We start from the raw sequence: 13,605 nt of genomic DNA, 5'->3' as shown, positions 1-13,605 counted from the left end.
GTGCTGGGGGGAAGGGAGCAGGATTCTGGCTTCCTCAAAGGGTTCTTTCCTGTTCGACTTTCTAATGAATTTCTTACTTCTATATACAGTATTTATGCCTCTTCACTTCCTGCTGTAGAACTGTTCATGGCCTTTTTATAGAACTGTATCAATTTCAAGGCAGAAGTTGTGGGATACCCTTCTTTATTTCTGATTGCTTGGCTCACTCAGTTGAACTCAGAAACGAGCTACGTACATTCTGACGCCCCAATCCACAGCTCTATTAAGGGGAAAGTACCGTATTTTTTGCTCTATAAGACTCACTTTTCCCCTCCTAAAAAGTAAGGGGAAATGTGTGTGCGTCTTATGGAGCGAATGCAGGCTGCACAGCTATCCCAGAAGCCAGAACAGCAAGAGGGATCGCTGCTTTCGCTGCACAGCGATCCCTCTTGTTGTTCTGGCTTCTGAGATTCAGAATATTTTTTTTCTTGTTTTCCTCCTCCAAAAACTAGGTGCGTCTTATGGTCTGGTGCATCTTAGAGAGCAAAAAATACGGTACTTGGAACGTAGTGGCCAATTTTTCACACTTCTTACGGGAGATGCAAACTACATGAGCTGCCTAAGCCTGAATGGCTTGTGTGTGTGCTTGTGTGTGAGAGTGGGGGCCTCATGGAGGCCTAATCACAGCTCATATGTATTTTAAAGTGTGAGAGCTAAATACCACACGCATGAGCCATTCCTGCCAGGCAGCATTTTGTAGTAGAATATCCATCTCTAAATATCAAATAACCCAGCCTTGGGTGTTGAGTCCCACAAGCATTTGTGTCACTAATTGACCACAACCACAGATCCATCACAGGCAGACCATTCGTGTCTCCCACTCAACGACAACTCAAGCTCAGTATTTTTCAATTCAGATACTTCACACATTCCACCAAGATTCATCAAGTGCTGAATTGTCAAGTGACACGGGGTCAGACGATGTACATGCAAGTGAGAACCAGCCTAGCGATTTTGCTGCAAGTGCTTATATGATAAGCAATAATACCAGCACAATGTTCAGCAAACTGAAACCACAGAGTTAGCATTACAGGGGCATTGAGTTGGTGTAAACAGCAGATCAAGGGGGCCAAGAATTTAGGATCAGGGTGTCTGTTGTGGGCAGTTTAATGGAGCTGTGGAAAGGTGAGAGGTTTGTTTTCCTTACTTGCTTATCTTAAATGTGGCATGTCCTTGGCACACGTTTCAAAGGATGTGAATGAAACCGACTTGCTTGTATTCTTAGATGTTGAAAATTGAACTCCGGCACTACTCGAGAGTAGGGTACCTGTTTGTTTAGGCTGGAGTCTGCCCTAATTACATATAAAGTGGCGGAAAGTGGCTTGATTTTTTCATTTATAAAAAAAGGGGAAAGGTTTCAGGAGTGGAGGTGCTAAACCTTTGCTCCCAACAACTATTTCTCCAGTGACAATTCTTTCCCTTAACTGGGCTCTTAATACCAGTCAAGAAAAAAACACCTTTGGCAAAAGAGGTTAACTATAGGTGCATCCCCAATAATATACCCGTTGGCTTTAAAATTTGGACACACACAAGCCACGCTTTATGCATGTTTGGGACAGACCCGAGTTGGAACAATTGGGTCTGCCACTATCACTTCTGTTTTGAGTCTTAGTGACCAAATTTCCAGGAAACAAATACCTAAACTAGGGAATAACTACAGTGTGTGACTATTCTATGTAAAAGCCAATCTAGTATATATATATATATATCAAGTGACTTGAATGATTTTCCTAACTTGTTTGCAACCAATAGATCATATTGAATGTTTTTATGTAAACTTTGTATCGTTGGGGAAGAACTACCCAATCAGAGATTTATATTTTCATAAATGTTAAATTTAGTTAAATTTTGTTACAGAGTTGTTTAAATTAGAAATCTATTGCTGTCTTCAAACAATATACAGTCTTGTGTATGCATTGTTTGTATGAATAAATATAAACTACATAATGAAACTAGGGTGGGATTTTTTATTTCGAAAAAGCAAATTTCCTCCTGGTGTCGGTCCAGATGAGTAGCACAGTGCAAATGGAATTTCAAAGTTCTCTGCCGGTGCCCCACAGCTTTGCTGACCAGTGGCAATGAGCAGTAATCATCACTTAGTCTGAATAAAATCCCATTCCCAAGGCTTTGTAACTTGCTAAAATCATGGTAAGGTGTGAAATCAAATGAAAGGATTTTCAGACGGCTGAGGAACACAGTTCCCAATGATACTCACTGAGTTCTATAAGACAGAATATGAGCTACAGCTGCTTAGATTGTAGATGGAGGGGGGACACTTGCTCCTCTTAAAAACCTGGAACACTGGTTCAGGGTTAAGGTGAAGCTAAGCCCAATGAACTATAAAACTTTTATTCTTCCTGATCTAGCTACATTATTTTTCAGAGATAAATTAATGGCCGCCAGTTCCTCCTACGGAAAAAAAGCACTTCACTTAAGGATTGCAGTGGAAGGATGAATCTGCCCACTGTGTATTACACTACAGTGGTACCTCTGGATGCATCCAGAAGCGAGTGCAACCTGCGTATGCGCGTGCACAGGTCACGATTTGCCGCACATGCGTGTGACGTCATTTTGACTGTCTGCACATGCACGAGTGGCGAAACCCGGAAGTAATGCGCTCCGTTACTTCCGGCTCACCGCAGCGAAATATACCGAAAATACTTATCCCAAAGCTACTTCAACCCGAGGTATGACTGTAAAATGATCAGCTGTTCCCTGATAAAGATCCCTCTGGAAATCATATATACCTGGCTGGAGATGTTGCAAATATAATAGCAATACATGGTTTTTAAAAGTTTCCTTAACTTTTCAAAGCATTTCACAAATGCAGTCACAAAAATACCCTGTTGTGCTGTTGTGCCCATATTAACAATAGCTAGTTGTGACTTGGGGGTGTTAGGGGAGAGTTAGTACCTCTGGTGGGGGACACATCGTGCTTCTTCTGGGGTAGTTATCCCACCTTGGGTCTGCACCTTGCAGTCAGATCTCACCTGTGGCTCCTAGAAGCTGTCGGTGTGCAACAGTGGCCACAACACGGGAGCAGATTCAACTGGTTGGCTAAACCAGGTAAGGGTAGCCGATGGGTCTCAAACCCTCAATGAGTTACAGGCTTCCTCTGCATGCAAAGCCAGGCTCCGACAGATTGAACAGACATGGCCAATAGTAGGTCCAACAATCAAGAAGGTGGTTTCTGCACATGGTGTAGAGGAAAATGAGAGGCAGATGGGGCTCATCAACTTCTTGGAAAAGGAAAATGCTGATCCTAAACTTCTGCTACCTTCTGGTATATCTTCAGGAGAAGGAAAGACTTGTTGTTTAGTCGTGTCCGACTCTTCATGACCCCATGGACCAGAGCACGCCAGGCACGCCTGTCTTCCACTGCCTCCCGCACTTTGGTCACACTCATGCTGGTAGCTTCGAGAACACTGTCCAACCATCTCGTCCTCTGTTGTCCCCTTCTCCTTGTGCCCTCCATCTTTCCCAACATCAGGGTCTTTTCCAGGGAATCTTCTCTTCTCATGAGGTGGCCAAAGTATTGGAGCCTCAGCTTTAGGATCTGTCCTTCCAGTGAGCACTCAGGGCTGATATCCTTCAGAATGAAGAGGTTTGATCTTCTTGCAGTCCATATGACTCTCAAGAATCTCCTCCAGCACCATAATTCAAAAGCATCAATGCTTCGGCGATCAGCCTTCTTTATGGTCCAGCTCTCACTTCCATATATCACTACTGGGAACCATAGCTTTAACCATACAGACCTTTGTTGGCAAGGTGATGTCTCTGCTTTTTAAGATGATGTCTAGGTTTGTCATTGCTGAAGGAAAGACTACACAGATCCAGAGTGGAGTCCCTAAGAGGGTTGGATAGTGTCTTGTTTGTATTCCTCCTTGTAGGCCAAGAGGTCTTGTCATCTGGGCAGTCCAGGACCCCCATAGACACTGCCCAGGCTTGCACCCTGGAGATAGCACTTCAGTGCTGCCAACACAGAGGTTTGACTTCACCCCCAGAGGCGCACTCCATTGTCTTTTGAGACAGATGGATGCCAACAACATGGTGGCTAAGGCCACCAGAGAATTGATGTGAACTTTGCAACTCGCAAATGGAACCACTGCAAACGTTCCTGGACTACAGATTGCAAAACGGTGGGTTGCAGTATAGAAATGGGTCTTGGTAGACTTAAGACCAGGCTGATAGCTATGCTTCGCAGGAGGGAAAGCAGAAGAAATTGTGGGGAAGTCACATGTCAAGAGTTCTACTGCCATGAGATATAGTGAAGATGTGGGTCACACCAAGCAGAGGCAAGAAGCTTGCCCTCCACCTTTGGAATGCATTTGCTATTGTGGCCACAATTATAATTTTGTTCTCCAATTCGTATGGAGGGTTTAATAGGAAAGGTAAGCAGCTGTATATTGCAGCTAGATGGCGCAGTTGACTTGTTTTCCCCTCTCTGAACACCTGTCAAGGCATAGTCACTGAAGACACAAGTACAGTGGTACCTCGGGTTACATACGCTTCAGGTTACATACGCTTCAGGTTACAGACTCCGCTAACCCAGAAATAGTGCTTCAGGTTAAGAACTTTGCTTCATGATGAGAACAGAAATCGTGCTCCGGCAGTGCAGCAGCAACAGGAGGCCCCATTAGCTAAAGTGGTGCTTCAGGTTAAGAACAGTTTCAGGTTAATAACGGACCTCCGGAACAAATTAAGTACTTAACCTGAGGTACCACTGTAAAAGGGCACTGCTTACCTGTCATTGAAGTCAGTGTCCAAACTCGCAATCACTGTAGCAAGTTGGGTCTGCCCTTGAAATATTCTATACAGTCATACCTTGGTTTTCAAACAGCTTAGTTCTCGAACGTTTTGGCTCCCGAACGCCACAAACCCGGAAGTGATTGTTCCAGTTTTTGAACAGTTTTTGGAAGCTAAACATCTGACGCAGCTTCCGATTGGTTGCAGGAGCTTCCTGCAGCCAATCAGAACTGCGCTTTGGTTTCCGAACATTTTGGAAGTCAAACGGACTTACAGAACAGATTCCAAGGTACGACTGTATATCCATATGGAGATGGGGAGAACCAGATCTCAACTCCTACTCAACCTTTATCACTGCCAATAAAAACAGCCAAGTGGAAGCGTAAATTTTAATAGCTTTTTTATTTTCCATAGTTTGGCATGATAGCCATTCCCTTAATTCATCAAGAATGTAGTAAGTGGAGTTTAGACAACTAGAAACATGAATTCTCATAGCTAGGGCCGGCTGACCCATGAAGCAACTGCCTCAGGTGGCAGGATCCACAGAGGCAGCAGATCCCAATGTAGATCCCCTTGTTCCTGATCTCAATCTTCACTCACCCCTTCTTCTCCAGTGGACAGAGGGGCACCATTTTGTGGTACTCCTCAAGTGCCAAAATGTCTTGGGTCAGCCCTGCTCATAGCTGAATTACTTACAGTATATTCCCTATTATCCTAAAGGCTGTATGCAGATAACACTCCGTTATTCATCCTCATGGAAAACAACATTGACATTGGTTGCTGCTATTCCTACTTTACAACGAGAAGCTCAGTGAATGAGCCAACTTTCCAAAAGCAACTTCTGCTGCCGTTTACCAGAACCATACCTTGTTATGCCAGAGATTTCCAAACTTCCTTTCTATGAATATTATTTCCATTTTTTCCTGCAAAGGAACATTTATGGAGGATTCTGGAGTCTATTCTAGGGCAGGGGTCAGCAAACTTTTTCAGCTGGGGGCCAGTCCACTGTCCCTCAGACCTTGTGGGGGGCCGGACTATATATTTTTTGAGGGGAGGGGAAATGAACGAATTCCTATGCCCCACAAATAACCCAGGGATGCATTTAAATAAAAGCACACATTCTACTCATGTAAATACACCAGGCAGGCCCCACAAATAACCCAGACGTGCATTTTAAATAAAAGGACACATTCTACTCATGTAAAAACACGCTGATTCCTGGACCGTCCGCGGGCCAGATTGAGAAGGCGATTGGGCCGCATCCAGCCCCCGGGCCTTAGGTTGCCTACCCTGTTCTAGGGCATCCTATCAGTTTGGTAGCTGACCACAAATTTTGGGTGTGCCCCAGATGCTCCTCTGCACCTTTGCCCTACAAGAATAAAACAGGTAACGGCAATCTCTTGGGTATCACTTTTTTGTGCCATTCGCAGCCTTCTCGGGTCCAAATTAAATGTTTGGATTCTGTAAATTTCCTCCACATTCTTCCGTCTATTGTACAATGCTTTTTTAGTGTTTTTAGAAACCCTGTGGTTCCACTGAGAAGACTTTCTCAGTGATGGCCAAACTATGTTACAAATTCTCAAGCATTTCTTTAAAAGCATACTTAACATGTCATTTTTATTTTGAACGCAGCCCTGTGTCGGTTTAACCCACAATGTGTTCTCAGATTGGGACTCCATGCCAGTTGTTTTCTGCTTAAAATAATCTCATCCGTCTGATATTTATTCCTAAAGGTGTTGCAGTAACAGCATCTTCAAGGGCAAATACTGTCCTGTGGGGATTTTATTTATTTTATTTATTTATTTCGCTTCTGTACCGCTTTATATTCTTAAGAAAAATCTCAAAGCGGTTTACAGAATATTAAAACATCAGTAAAACAATCTGAAGGAAGTCAAATACAGAGTTTACAGTCAAAGCAAAGGTTTATTTGCAGTAGGAAATTTGCATGGGGCCCCAGTGTGAATTTAGAGGCCACAATGTCTTCAAAATAAAAGCGGCCAATTTAAAGCACACTTTTTAAAGCATGGGAAATGTAATGTGCAGTTTGACCCTCACAAGCTAAGGAATCCTTTCATTTCTCGAAATATTGTTTGAGAAACACTATAAAAACGCTATATTTCCATAGAAAAAGAACTATATTAAAGCACCACAACATAACAATATAACATAAAAACACTATAGTCTGCATTGCAGGGGGTTGGACTAGATGGGTTCCTTCCAACTCTACTATGCTATGATTCTGTGAGAGAGAAGAACCTGGGGAAAATACCGTATTTTTAGCTCTATAAGACGCACCAGACCACAAGACGCACCTAGTTTTTGGAGGAGGAAAACAAGAAAAAAAATATTCTGAATCTCAGAAGCCAGAACAACAAGAGGGATCACTACACAGTGAAAGCAGCAATCCCTCTTGCTGTTCTGGCTTCTGTGATAGCTGCACAGCCTGCATTCGCTCCATAAGACGCACAGACATTTCCCCTTACTTTTTAGGAGGGGAAAAGTGAGTCTTATAGAGCAAAAAATACGGTATATAAAACCAGTGCTAATTGCGCCAACATCTGATTTCATGGAAGAAAAACCAGAGACAGGGTGTTGGTTATGGCAAGGGTCAGCAAACTTTTTCAGCAGGAGGCTGGTCCACTATCCCTCAGACCTTGTGGGGTGCCAGAGTATATTTTGGGGAGAAAAAATGAATGAATTCCAATGGCCCACAAATAACCCAGAGATGCTTTTTAAATAAAAGCACACATTCTACTCAAGTAAAAGCAAGCTGATTCCTGGACCGTCCGCGGGCCGGATTTAGAAGGTGATTGGGCCAGATCTGCCCCACCCCTCAGGCCTTAGTTTGCCTACCCATGGCTTATGCAAAGGAGCTCAATGTAGGCTTAACATTTGCATTATTACCTAAATTAAAACAACAGCTGCTTTTTTTAAACCCATGAGGGTAGAAGTTCCTTAGCCTACAGCAATGGAAAGAAAGAATGTTTCTGTGATTTGCAATTCTGTATCCCAGCAGCCCTTTCTTACTCTACACTCGCAGTCTTCATTTTCCTTTCTCTCTCTCTCTCTCTCTCTCTATATATATATATATATAAATAGAATTTTTATTGGTTTTCATTATAGCAAACATAATAAACATTAAGAAAAAAACAAATTGAACAACTGTATCATTTTGCATAATGTTTGTACATTCAATACAGTACCGAAATATGGGATTTCTCCAATCCCCCGACTTCCCTCTACCCCCTCCATTATTTCATTGTTAAATTGTGCATGTCCAAATCATATTTACATCCATTCATATCTATTTTTATCTATTATGATAGTATTACAAGTGGTTTTTAGAATCCTGCTGATGTATTTATTTGTGTACAATGCTTTGTCATATATGCAATAAAAGTTCCCCATTCATTTTTAAATTTGTTACCAATCCTGATTTCTAAGTCTACCAGTTAGTTTAGCCATCTCTGCATACTCCATTAACTTAATTTGCCAAAAAAAAAATGTGGGAAGTTTTCCCTCTTTCCAGCATTGGTCTATCAATATTTGTGCAGCTGTAGTCACATACATGAAAAGGTTTTTATTTATTTATTTGTATTTCTCTTCCTATAATTCCTAATAGGAAGGCTTCTGGGTTTGTTAAGGAAAGTTATTTTAAACATTTTCTTCAGTTCATTATATATCATTTCCCCCCAAAATTTTATACCTTAACACTGCCACCACATATGATAAAATGTACCTTACATTTCCAACATTTCTTATCTTCTGATTTATACATTTGTGATAACTTGACTGGTGTTATACAGCATTTTCAGTCTTCATTTTCTTCCCTCTGTGCAGTGAAGGAACTCCCATGCCTTTCCGCCAAAACCAGCACCCAAATTTTGGCAACTAGTCGTGCAGAACTCTTGTGTGCCAAAAGGGTGCACAAGAACACCTCAGGCAGCCTAGTTCCTTGTGTGACGTGTGCACCTTGCTTCCTTCAAGTGTATCTTGGCAGGGGGTTGGACTCGATGGCCCTTGTGGTCTCTTCCAACTCTATGATTCTATGATCTCTTTGAAACTACAGTCCTCACCTGGAAGGAGGTATGTGACTGAAACCAATGGCACATAATTAGCAGATTAATCATTGCTAGGCTCAAGGCTGTGAAAGCCAGCCTTTGCTTCCCATAAGCTTGCCAGCTCTTCAATCACCTCTGTAGCTATGTCTTTAATAGCAATTTGATGTGCAGATCATAGAGTTGGAAGGGACCCCAAGGACTATCCAGTCCAACCCTCTGCAATGGAGGAATCTCAACTGAAGCATCCATGACAGGTGGCCATCCAACCTCTGCTTAAAAACCTCCAAGGAAGAAGACTCCACCACCTCCCGAGGGAGACCATTCCACCGTCGAACAACCCTTACTGTCAGAAAGTTTTCCCCGATGTTGAGTCAGAATCTCCTTTCTGGTAACTTGAAGCCATTGGTTCGAGTCCCACCCTGCAGAGCAGGAGAAAACAAACTAGCTGTGTCTTCCATGTGACAGCCCTTGAGTTATTCACATGTGGTTACGTGTATACAGTGGTACCTCGGGTTACATATGCTTCAGGTTACGTACACTTCAGCTTACATACACTTCAGCTTACAGACTCCGCTAACCCAGAAATAGTACCTTGGGTTAAGAACTTTGCTTCAGGATGAGAATAGAAATCGTGCTCCAGCAGCACGGCGGCAGCAGGAGGCCCCATTAGCTAAGGTGGTGCTTCAGGTTAAGAACAGTTTCAGGTTAAGAACGGACCTCCGGAATGAATTAAGTACTTAACCCGAGGTACCACTGTACAGTGATACCTCGGGTTACAGACACTTCAGGTTACAGACGCTTCAGGTTGCATACACTTCATGTTACATACGCTTCAGGTTACAGACTCCGCTAACCCAGAAATAGTACCTCGGGTTAAGAACTTTGCTTCAGGATGAGAACAGAAATCCCGCTGCGGCAGCAGCGAGAAGCCCCATTAGCTAAACTGGTACCTCAGGTTAAGAACCGTTTCAGGTTAAGAACGGACCTCCGGAACGAATTAAGTTCTTAACCCGAGGTACCACTGTACTATGATTTTCTGCCCCTCGAGTTGCTGATAACAGTCACAAGTCCAGGCTGGTGTTTTGTTTTGGTCACCTGGCGACCCTACTTAATGCTGGTAGAAATAACACACTCCAAAGGCACTTCTTGTCCCAGGGTCTCCTCATGTAAACAATGCCGGTGGTATTCTTTGGAAGGGAAATACCCAACAGAGACTTCTGACAGTGCTCTCCAATGCTACACCTGTCTGCTCAGGTGTCCCCTTGGGTGGAAAGGAGATCACGGGGTGCTTTTATTTCCATAGAGCACTGCCAAGAATAGTGGCGTTTCCAGTTCCTGAGCTCAATTCGCCCAGCAGGAAGAGAGCTGTCGATTTTGTGACTTCCAGAGGGGGGAAAGTACCGAAAACACACAAAAGCACGCTCACAAGAACCTTGCTCCGATTGCTACAGAAATAGCCATTGTGTAGTAAAGCCATCACGTGGGCTGCTGGAGGTTTGTTTGCCCTCCCCAACCCCCCTCCATCCTGCAGGAGCAATGAAGTTTGGCAGGTTTCCTAGCTTGCAGGTAAAGGGTTACAGAGTCTAGGAAGTATTCAATGCAAACTTTAAAGGCTTTTATTTTCATCTTCCGTCACATGACTCCTGGGTGCCCAATGACACTCGCGACAGTGTCTCTCATTAGGAGGTCATGCAAACTCCCGCCTGCTAAAGGAGGCATTTGTTACATATTTAGCATTCAAATGCAGAAGCCGGGCTTAAGCTATGGGAGATCCTAATCCGGAGCCAGCTTCGTTTCCCCAACAGCGCAGAAGCTGCAGGTAAGAGAAGCTCTTCTGTGATGCTACCTTCGGATAGAAACCTGTTAAGAGTTTCACTTGTTGCTGCAAGAAGCACTGTTTGGTTCTACTTTAAAACCAGCAAGTACGTTCCTCTAGCCTTCAGACTTTTGAAAACTTCTCGTTTGTGCATTTCTTCAACAGATGGGTTGAGGTTGAATGGCGCTGTCGACAGGTGTTTATCGTGGGAACAGGGCTACTCGTGCATGAAAGGCTTTTTGAAGCACCCACACAATGTTGAAAGCATCAGGTGCCAGCCTATATTTCCTGTCCCCACACCCTGGCAATTTAATCCAGATTTACCCTTGGGGTCTGATCTCGTAAAGTGGGGGGACTGTCTGTTGTCAGAGACCTCTGTGTGATACTACCGGTTTGCAAATTAAGCCCCAGATCTGGAGCTGAATATCAGGTTAACAGAATCCTGACTTTAAATTGTAACTTGCATGGGTAGCAATTGGTGGAAATTGCTTGGGAGGGAAATATTATATATTTGGCACATGTCTCTCGAAAGTTTGTGATATGTTTTGTGTGAAAAGTGGCTTCGCCTGTTGATTTCAAATTCCATGAAATTCAAGAGAATTCTTCTTACAACTGGGAAAAAAGTGAATGCATTAAATGCACATTTGCAAACTAGTGTGTGATCACAGATACACAGATGAGGCTCTCTGATGAGTGGGTGGCAGGGAACTTGGGTGAAAATATCTCGCGTAAGAAGCTACTGGTTGGGGGTGTAAATGGGATTTTAAGGAAGGCAAGTGAAGAGTCTGAAAAAAATAGCATGCTTCTGATTCTAAATCAGGTGGGTGTACAAATGTGAACTTAGGCAATGTTTGTCTTGAGTTGCTGCTGTCAAGTTCTACATGTCCGATGAAAGAAGGACAATGGCAGGAGAAAGGGAGATTCTCCCACCTCCTCCACCGGTGATTTCCATTTGATGATATAACTTGGTGTCTTTTGGGAGATTGCTTTTGTTACGACCACCTTGGGAATGGAAAAAATGACACCTAACACAACCCATAGCCAAGATCTGCTGGCATGATCAAGCCTGGAACAGACAGAGATCGCAGGCTGAGCTCAGCTGAGGCCACATTGGCAGAACTCACTCAACCCAGCTGAACCAGGTCTATACTGGCTCAGCCAGCTTAAGCCAGTGAAGCTTACGTTGGAGTAAGTCCCCCCAAAGTGTGGTTTGGGGTATAGCAGGGGCAGAATGGGCAAGGAGAGACTTACAACTGCAGTCATACCTTGGTTTTCGAACAGCTTAGTTCTCAAACGTTTTGGCTCCGGAACGCCGCATATCCGGAAGTGACTGTTCCGGTTTGCGAACTATTTTTGGAAGCCGAATGTCCAATGGGGCTTACGCAGCTTCTGATTGGCTGCGGGAGCTTCCTGCAGCCAATCGGAAGCCGCGCTTCGGTTTCTGAATGTTTTGGAAGTCAGACGGATTTCTGGAACAGATTCCATTCGACTTCCAAGGTACAACTATATTTCAAACCTCTTTTAGCTCAGTTATGTGACATGGCAACCAAGAGTAGACTTCGGTAATATTTCATGATATGGTGCCCTATGTGAGGCAAAAATTTGGCGCCCCCAAATGGATCTTCTCAATTATGGATCTTCTCAATTTGGCACCCTCTTGGCTCTGTGCAATTTAGGGGCGAATCACCCACAGACACGACTGGTAAATTAGCCGAACTTACACTGGCAAACAGAGTGCTGTAAGTCAAGTTCTGTTGTAATGGCTTGTTTTCTTTCTGCCAGACTTGGGCCACCTCAGCCATCAGTTGTCTCAATCCTGAATAGAGTTTGGAATAGGATGAATTTATGTATATGGCTTCCTATACAGTGGTACCTCGGGTTACAGACGCTTCGGGTTACAGACGCTTCAGGTTACAGACACTTCAGGTTACAGACTCCGCTAACCCAGAAATAGTACCTCAGGTTAAGAACAGTTTCAGCTTAAGAACGGACCTCCAGAACGAATTAAGTTCTTAACCCGAGGTACCACTGTACTTAGGATTGCTCTGAAGCACACTTATTATGGCATAAGCTTTCACGAACTAGCATTGTCCTTTAGATATAAGCCAATGAAAGCATGTGGTATATAATAAAAGTATGAGTATTTAAGATGTTGCCAGACTCTTAGTTCTGTTGCAGGAAAAACAACAGTTGCCTCTCCCCTTTGGGACAGTTCTGCTTTGGGAGTGAGCGGCCTATAAATCTAATGCTATGATTGTTCTAGAACACAATGGTGTTTTGCTGTTCCACTCACTGATCTTGTTAGTTGCTGCGTCTGACAATCCTAGTACAGTGGTATCTCGGGTTACATACACTTCAGGTTACATACACTTCAGGTTACAGACTCCGCTAGCCCAGAAATAGTGCTTCAGGTTAAGAACTTTGCTTCAGGATAAGAACAGAAATCATGCTCTGGTGGTGCGGCAACAGCAGGAGGCCCCATTAGCTAAAGTGGGGCTTCAGGTTAAGAACAGTTTCAGGTTAAGAACGGACCTCCGGAACAAATTAAGTACTTAAATCGAGGTACCACTGTATCTATTTTTCTATCAGTTATTTCCATTGGGGATTTAAAGACACTTTGTGCACATACTGTACAGCCTTGTAGATGTTTGCATAAAACATTTGAGGTGTCCCCTCGAAAAATTAGCTACAGTGTGTTACATTCTGTAGCTGATGCATTTGTAGTGGCTCTGGTGTGCAACTTAGAGAACTTCGCAAAACTCTGAAAAGAAAGTGTTGCTGTCTGAGTTTAATAAACAATATGGGCATGCTGACTGCAGACCAATCAGTTAATGTCCTGGATCATTGATCTGAATCAGAAACCCTAGTATTACTGATTATTTTTATTTTTAAAGGGAGGGGTATCCAGTCATGAGGGACGTGGGTGGCGCTGTGGGTTAAACC

The 13,605-nt window shown here is 43.5% G+C and overlaps 1 protein-coding gene across 1 annotated transcript in view; it reads left to right on the top strand.

The window, feature by feature from the left end:
• Positions 1-10,469: 10,469 nt before the first annotated feature.
• Positions 10,470-13,605, top strand: part of PGCKA1 (PDCD10 and GCKIII kinases associated 1) — a 59,910-nt gene continuing 56,774 nt past the window's right edge. The window contains exon 1 of the mRNA XM_083458447.1: positions 10,470-10,665. The gene's annotated coding sequence lies outside the window, so the exon portion shown is untranslated. The remainder of the gene's footprint in view (positions 10,666-13,605) is intronic.

This window comes from Podarcis tiliguerta, assembly GCF_965153285.1.
Source record: "Podarcis tiliguerta genome assembly, chromosome: 9".
In the NCBI taxonomy this organism is placed as follows: domain Eukaryota; kingdom Metazoa; phylum Chordata; class Lepidosauria; order Squamata; family Lacertidae; genus Podarcis; species Podarcis tiliguerta.
This window is presented reverse-complemented; position numbering and strand designations above follow the sequence as displayed.